Below are 7470 nucleotides of genomic sequence, written 5' to 3' on the forward strand. Positions count from 1 at the left end.
TCCTTACATCTATAAAAGGAAGGTCCATGGCCCTCGTACAAGGAGGTGGCCGCGCGGGAGGACGGGCTGACGGACAGTCTCTCTCTCTCTCTCGCTCTCTCTCTCTCTCTCTCTCTCTCTCTCTCTCTCTCTCTCTCTCTCTCTCTCGAGCGCGCGCACGCGAACGCTTGTAACCCCCTACTGTAAGCGCATCCGCCCTGGGCGCAGGATAACACGAGCCGCGGCTTTTCCCCCTTGTGTTCCATCTCGCGCCGACCCATCGGGGCTGGGACATGCAGCGACAATTTACTCGTCGGTCCAGGGACCCCCCGGGGTCGCAACGTGGACAGTTGGCGCGCCAGGTAGGGCCTGCTGCGTGTTGACGAACAGCTTCCCGTCAAGCTCCAGATGGGTAGTCTCCAGCATCCTCTCCAGCCCGGGACGATGCTCCGTTTCGGGAGTCTCGAGTTCATGTCCCTCGACGGCAGCTACAACATGGTACTCCTTCCTCCGCCGCGCGACAACGACAATGGCGGCCGTCAGCCCGCCCGCCGGCGGCAGAATCGACAACGTCTTCCCCACGTGGCAGAAGAGCAGCATCTGGGTCTGTCCCGTCACCTTCCCCGCCGACGGAGGAGGAGGTGGGGCAACCATGACCAAGCAGGAGGTGGCACCTCGTCGGCTGTCGGGCGAGTCGACGACGCCGGTGCCCCAGCGGGAGACACGTCGGGCGTTGACCTCACGTCTGAGACGAAGACGAGCGTCGTTTCCCCGCAACACGCCAACCCCAAGCGGACGGATGACGCCAGCACGCTCGCGAAGGACTTGCTGGGCGTTAGCCTCGTACCTGAGATAACGGTGCAGTTCGTCCCCGACGCGACTCCGTCACCATCCGTCGATCAAGAGGTACCGTCCGTTTTCCACCCTGTGCCTTTTAGATTCAGCTTCGACCCACCAAGCGACTCCGCTTCGGTGGACGCTTTCATAAAGGCATATCCTAACCTTCCGGGGTACCATATGTGGTCAACCTGGGACCGACTGACGGCCGTCTCGACCTACGGGCCCCCGGGTTCCGAGGAAGATAACGAGCCTGACTCTGGTTGGGATTTCTCCGAGCTCGGTAACCCCAGTGTCATGCGAGACTTCACGGCCGCTTGTGACTACTGCCTCTCCGATTACTCCAATGATGGCCACAGCCTTGACGACAAGGACTGTGGCCCAAGTCGCGAATGTTTCCATGTCGATCTAGGGGGTCTCAACGAAGGCAACCAGTCCCTGCGGGAGCTAGCTGTGGTCCCAGTCCCTACGGGGGGGTCAGGACGCACAGCTCGAGCAAATCCGCGAGATGCAGGCTAGGCTCAACGAGGAAGCATGACAACTTGTGCAGCTCCGGCAGAACATCGGGCAGGAGTGGGCAGGCCGAGCACCAGCCGGAGAAGTGCGTCATCTGGCCTAGGACGTCCAGCACCGCATCGCCGACGATGTCAGGGCAAGGCTGCCCCCGGCTTCCAGTGGGGTCTGCCAGAACCTGGCTGCAGCAGCAATACTACTCCGAGCGATGCCGGAACCATCCACCACCGAGGGGCGGCGTATCCAGGGAGAACTCAAGAATCTCCTGGAGGATGCCGCAGTCCGACGGGCCGAAAGCTCTGCCTTCCGAAGGCAGGGGTACCCCCCCGGAGCATCGCGTCGCGACTTCCCGATTCATGCGGGAAGCCTCGGTCCACACCGGGCGCACGCGGGATGCAACGCCTGTGGCCCCAGGTCGCCTCGGCAACGAGCACCACCGCCGCGACCGTCGAGCCCACCTCGACAAGAAGGTGCGTCGAGGCTACCACCCCAGGCGTGGTGGACGCTATGACAACGGGGAGGATCGGAGCCCCTCGCCCGAACCACCGGGTCCGCAAGCTTTCAGCCGGGCCATACGACGAGCGTCGTTCCCGACCCGGTTCTGAACCCCGACTACCATCACCAAGTACACGGGAGAAACAAGGCCGGAACTGTGGCTCACGGACTACCGGCTGGCCTGCCAGCTCGGTGGAACGGACGATGACAACCTCATCATCCGCAACCTCCCCCTGTTCCTCTCCGACGCCGCCCGAGCCTAGCTGGAGCATCTGCCTCCTGCGCAGATCTCCAACTGGGACGACCTGGTCAAAGCCTTCGCCGGCAACTTCCAGGGCACATACGTGCACCCTGGGAACTCCTGGGATCTCCGAAGTTGCCGCCAGCAGCCGGGAGAATCCCTGCGGGACTACATTCGGCGATTTTCAAAACAGCGCACCGAGCTGCCCAACATCACCGACTCAGATGTCATCGGCACGTTGCTCACCGGCACTACTTGCCGCGACCTGGTGAGCAAGCTGGGTCGCAAGACTCCCACCAGGGCGAGCGAGCTGATGGACATCGCCACCAAGTTCGCCTCTGGTCAGGAGGCGGTCGAGGCCATCTTCCGGAAGGACAAGCAGCCTCAGGGGCGCCAGTAGGAAGACGTCCCCGAGGCGTTCGCTCAGCGCGGCACCAAGAAGAAGGGCAAGAAGAAGTCGCAAGCGAAACGCGACGCCACCGACGCAGACCTTGTCGCCGCCGCCGAGCACAGGAACCCTCGGAAGCCTCCTGGAGGCGCCAACCTGTTCGACAAGATGCTCAAGGAGTCGTGCCCCTATCATCAGGGTCCCGTCAAGCACACCCTTGAGGAGTGCGTCATGCTTCGGCGCTACTTCCACAAGGCTGGGCCCCCGGCAGAAGGTGGCAGAGGCCACGACAACGACAAGGAGGGCCACAAGGCAGAGGAGTTCCCCGAGGTCCACGACTGCTTCATGATCTACGGTGGGCAAGTGGCGAATGCCTCGGCTTGGCACCGCAAGCAAGAGCGCCGTGAGGTCTCCTCGGTGAAGGTGGCGGCGCCAGTCTACCTAGACTGGTCCGACAAGCCCATCACTTTCGACCAAGGCGACCACCCCGACCGCGTGCCGAGCCCGGGGAAGTACCCGCTCGTTGTCGATCCTGTCGTTGGCAACGTCAGGCTTACCAAGGTCCTCATGGACGAAGGCAGCAGCCTCAACATCATCTACGCCGAGACCCTCGGGCTCTTGCAGATCGATCTGTCCGCGATCCGGGCCGGTGCGGCACCCTTTCACGGCATCATCCCCGGGAAGCGCGTCCAACCCCTTGGGCAACTCGATCTGCCCGTCTGCTTCGGGACTCCCTCCAACTTCCGAAAGGAAACCCTCACGTTCGAGGTGGTCGGGTTCCGAGGAACCTACCACGCAGTGCTGGGGAGACCATGCTACGCCAAGTTCATGGCCGTCCCTAACTACACCTACCTCAAGCTCAAGATGTCGGGCCCCAACGGGGTCATCACCGTCGGATCCACGTACCGACAGGCGTACTAATGCGACATGGAGTGCGTGGAATACGCTGAGGCCCTCGCCGAATCCGAGGCCCTCATCGCCGACCTAGAGAGCCTCTCCAAGGAGGTGCCAGATGTGAAGCGCCACGCCGGCAACTTCGAGCCAGCAGAGGCGGTTAAGTCCATCCCTCTCGACCCCAGCAACGACGCCTCCAAGCAAGTCCGGATCGGCTCCGAGCTCGACCCCAAATAGGAAGCCGTGCTCGTCGACTTTCTTCGCGCAAACGCCGATGTTTTTGCGTGGAGTCCCTCGGACATGACTGGCATACCGAGGGATGTCGCCGAGCACTCGCTGGGTATCCAAGCTGGAGCCCGACCCGTGAAGCAGCCTCTACGTCGATTCGACGAAGAAAAGCGCAGAGCCATAGGCGAGGAGATCCACAAGCTGATGGCTGCAGTGTTCATCAAAGAGGTATTCCATCCCGAATGGTTAGCCAACCCTGTGCTTGTGAAAAAGAAAGGTGGGAAATGGAGGATGTGTGTAGACTACACTGTTCTAAACAAAGCATGTCCGAAAGTTCCCTACCCTCTGCCTCGCATCGATCAAATCGTGGATTCCACTGCTGGGTGCGAAACCCTGTCGTTCCTCGATGCCTACTCAGGGTATCACCAAATCAGGATGAAAGAGTCCGACCAGCTCTTTGGCATGTACTGCTACATTACTATGCCATTCGGTTTGAGGAACGCAGGTGCGACATACCAAAGGTGCATGAACCACATGTTCGGAGAGCACATTAGCCGAACGGTCGAGGCTTACGTTGATGACATTGTAGTCAAGACGAGGAAAGTCTCCGACCTCCTCACTGACCTTGAAACGACATTCAAGTGTCTCAAGGCGAAAGGCGTAAAACTCAATCCCGAGAAGTGTGTCTTCGGAGTCCCCCGAGGCATGCTCCTAGGGTTCATCGTCTCCGAGCGGGGCATCGAGGCTAACCCGGAGAAAATCACAGCCATCACCAACATGGGACCTATCAAGGACTTGAAAGGACTACAAAGGGTCATGGGATGCCTTGCGGCTCTGAGCCGCTTCATCTCGCGCCTCGGCAAAAGAGGCCTGCCTCTGTACCGCCTCTTAAGGAAGACCGAGCGCTTCACTTGGACCCCCGAGGCCGAGGAAGCCCTCGGGAACTTAAAGGCGCTCCTTACAAGCGCGCCCATCTTGGTGCCCCCCGCTGCCGGAGAAGCCCTCTTGATCTACGTAGCCACAACTACTCAGGTGGTCAGCGCCGCGATCGTAGTCGAGAGACGAGAAGAAGGACATGTATTGCCCGTCCAGGGGCCGGTCTACTTCATCAGTGAGGTACTGTCCGAGACCAAAATCCGCTACTCGCAAATTCAGAAGCTACTGTACACGGTAATCCTAACGCGGTGAAAGTTGCGACACTACTTCAAGCCTCATCCGGTGACTGTGGTGTCATCCTTCCCCCTGGGGGAGATCATCCAGTGCCAAGAGGCCTCAAGTAGGATTGCAAAGTGGGCGGTGGAGATCATGGGCGAGACAATCTCGTTCGCCCCTCGGAAGGCCACCAAGTCCCAAGTCTTGGTGGACTTTGTGGCTGAATGGGTCGACACCCAGCTTCCAGCAGCTCCGATCCAACCAGAACTTTGGACCATGTTTTTCGATGGGTCGCTGATGAAAACAGGAGCGGGCGCGGGCCTGCTCTTCATCTCACCCCTCGGGAAGCAGCTCCGCTACATGCTGCGCCTCCATTTTCCGGCGTCAAACAACGTGGCCGAGTACGAGGCTCTCGTTAACGGGTTGCACATCACCATCGAGCTAGGGGTTCGGCGCCTCGATGCTCGTGGCGACTCGTAGCTTGTCATTGACCAAGTCATGAAGAACTCCCATTGCCGCGACCCAAAGATGGAAGCCTACTGCGACGAGGTTCGGCGCCTGGAAGACAAGTTCTATGGGCTCGAGCTCAACCACGTCGCTCGACGATACAACGAGACTGCGGACGAGCTGGCTAAAATAGCCTCGGGGCGGACAACGGTTCCCTCGGATGTCTTCTCCCGAGACCTACATCAACCCTCCGTCAAGACCAACGACACGCCCGAACCCGAGGAGGCCTCGGCCCAGCCCGAGGCACCCTCGGCTCAGCCTGAAGCAGCCTTGGCCGCCGAGGGTGAGGCACTGCGCGTCGAGGAAGAGCGGAATGGGGTCACGCCTAATCGAAACTGGCAGACCTCGTACCTGCAATATATCCACCGAGGAGAGCTACCCCTCGACAGAGCCGAAGCTCGGCGACAGGCGCGGCGCGTCAGGTCGTTCGTCTTGCTGGGTGAAGAAAAGGAGCTCTACCACCGCAGCCCCTCAGGCATCCTCCAGCGATGCATATCCATCGCTGAAGGTCAGGAGCTATTGCAAGAAATACACTCGGGGGCTTGCGGTCATCACGGAGCACCTCGAGCCCTCGTTGGAAACGCCTTCCGACAAGGTTTCTACTGGCCAACCGCGGTGGCCGACGCCACTAGGATTGTACGCACCTGCCAAGGGTGTCAATTCTACGCAAGGCAGACACACCTGCCCGCTCAGGCCCTGCAAACAATACCCATCACCTGGTTGTTTGCTGTGTGGGGTCTGGACCTCGTCGCTCCCTTGCATAAGGCACCCGGGGGCTTCACGCACCCGCTGGTCGCTATCGACAAATTCTCCAAGTGGATTGAGGTCCGACCCCTAAACAACATCAGGTCCGAACAGGCGGTGGCATTCTTCACCAACATCATCCATCGCTTTGGGGTCCGGAACTCCATCATCATCGACAACGGCACCCAGTTCACTGGCATAAAGTTCCTGGACTTCTGCGAGGACCACCACATCCGGGTGGACTGGGCCGCCGTAGCTCACCCCATGACGAATGGGCAGGTAGAGCGTGCCAACGACATGATTCTGCAGGGACTCAAGCCGAGGATCTACAGCGACCTCAACAAGTTCGGCAGGCAATGGATGAAGGAACTCCTCTCGGTGGTCTGGAGTCTGAGGACGACGCTAAGCCGAGCCACGGGCTTCACGCTGTTCTTTCTAGTCTATGGGGCCGAGGCTATCTTGCCCACAGACTTAGAATACGGCTCCCCAAGGACAAGGACGTACGACGACCAGAGCAACCAGACCAGCCGAGAAGACTCATTGTACCAGCTGGAAGAGGCTCGGGACATGGCCTTACTACACTCGGCAAGGTATCAGCAGTCTCTGCGACGCTACCACGCTCGAGGGGTTCGGTCCCGAGACCTCTAGGTGGGGGACTTGGTGCTTCGGCTACGACAAGACGCCCGAGGGCGCCATAAGCTCACACCTCCTTGGGAAGGGCCGTTCATCATCGCCAAGATTTTGAAGCCCAGAACATACAAGCTGGCCAACAGACAAGGCGTGGTCTACAGCAACCCTTGGAACATCCGACAGCTACGTCGCTTTTACCCTTAAGATGTTTTCAAGTCGTTCACATACCTCGTTCTCTTTACATACGCAAAAAGAGTCTAACCGTCAAGGAAGGGTCAGCCTTGCCTCGGCAAAGCCCGACCCTCCCTCGGGGGCTAGAAGGGGGGAACCCCCTCTGCGTCAAAATTTTCCTCGGAAAAAGTCTTCTACCAAAACGACTTTCGTGTTTCCCGGCTATATCAGTAACAGGACCCCGCGAAACGAATAAGAGCGCATGTAAGCGGCGAGGCCGACCGAGCCGAGGGACTCCTACGCCTCCGGGATACGGATACCTCACTCGTCACCTTTCGCGAAAAATAACTCTTACTCGGATAAGCGATTCTGCTACTGACGAACAAGTCCGGATACTCGAAACGGGAGGAAAAGAAACGCAGCTTTGTAACACGACGACAAAGTGTTCAGGCCTCGGCGGCCGCGAAAGACACATACATGTTCAAAACAAACTGCTCCGGCAGAATCAGGCATCGCCCGGGGGAGGAGCAGCACCCTCGGCTTCATCTCCACCCTCAGCGTCGTTTCCACCCTCGGCGAGGTCCGCCTCGGCCTCGGACGACGACGCAAGCGGAAGGATTTCCACCTCGAAGGAGGACGCCAGCACCGCGCTTGGGCCCGCGGTGGCCACATCAAGCCTCTGAACTTCGGC

This window comes from Zea mays, chromosome 8 (genome assembly GCF_902167145.1).
Source record: "Zea mays cultivar B73 chromosome 8, Zm-B73-REFERENCE-NAM-5.0, whole genome shotgun sequence".
Taxonomy (NCBI): Eukaryota; Viridiplantae; Streptophyta; class Magnoliopsida; order Poales; family Poaceae; genus Zea; species Zea mays.